Below are 830 nucleotides of genomic sequence, written 5' to 3'. Positions count from 1 at the left end.
TTATTAGTTTAGTTAATTTACGTAATTTAGGTCTACTAGATTACGTTATTTAGTCGACTATTGTTATAATTAGATTTGTCACTGATTCGTTATTTAGGTCACTATTGTTATAATTGATTTTGCACTGATTCGTTATTTAGGCACTATTGTTATAATTGATTTTGCACTGATTTGTTATTTAGGCACTATTGTTATAATTGATTTTGCACTGATTCGTTATTTAGGCACTATTGTTATAATTGATCTTACCTTTCCAATGAAAAAAATGCATGAAATACTACTATTCGTTGGAAGTACCTTGTATATTACTAACATAATAATGTATTGGATAATGATATAAATACTAATGTATAAAAACACTTGATACATTAAACACAAGTTTACCAAAGTATAAAACATTAATAAAGAAGTATCTGACCAGAACTTTATAAACAAACAACTCTGTCTCCAAATACAAAAAAAAAACTACATTGTTAATATCAAAATCGTAAAATAATGATATCAGTAACAATGAATCATGGGAAAATGGACCAGAAGCTTCATTTATAAGATTGTTTATAATAACTGCACTTCTCAAAGAAAGTTAAATCACAAATAAGATCAAGTGAGTGCTTGTAATATCTTTCAAAATAAAAATAGTTTCAAAAAATCTCGCCTAACAGTTCTTTCTCATCAGTAACTTGAAGTGTTCAGGATTTCTGTGTTGCCAGATCATGTTTTACGACTGGCTAAGCACTTTCTCATCAGTAACTTGAAGTGTTCAGGATTTTTGTGTTGCCAGATCATGTTTTACGACTGGCTAAGCACTTTCTCATCAGTAACTTGAAGTG

The 830-nt window shown here is 28.8% G+C and overlaps 1 protein-coding gene across 1 annotated transcript in view; it reads left to right on the top strand.

The window, feature by feature from the left end:
• LOC106474253 (5'-AMP-activated protein kinase subunit gamma-2-like) overlaps positions 1–830 on the top strand; it is a 38,679-nt gene that overhangs the window by 28,856 nt on the left and 8,993 nt on the right. The gene's annotated exons all lie outside the window — the stretch shown is intronic.

This window comes from Limulus polyphemus, unplaced genomic scaffold (assembly GCF_000517525.1).
Source record: "Limulus polyphemus unplaced genomic scaffold, Limulus_polyphemus-2.1.2 Scaffold6995, whole genome shotgun sequence".
Classification (NCBI taxonomy): Eukaryota; Metazoa; Arthropoda; class Merostomata; order Xiphosura; family Limulidae; genus Limulus; species Limulus polyphemus.
This window is presented reverse-complemented; position numbering and strand designations above follow the sequence as displayed.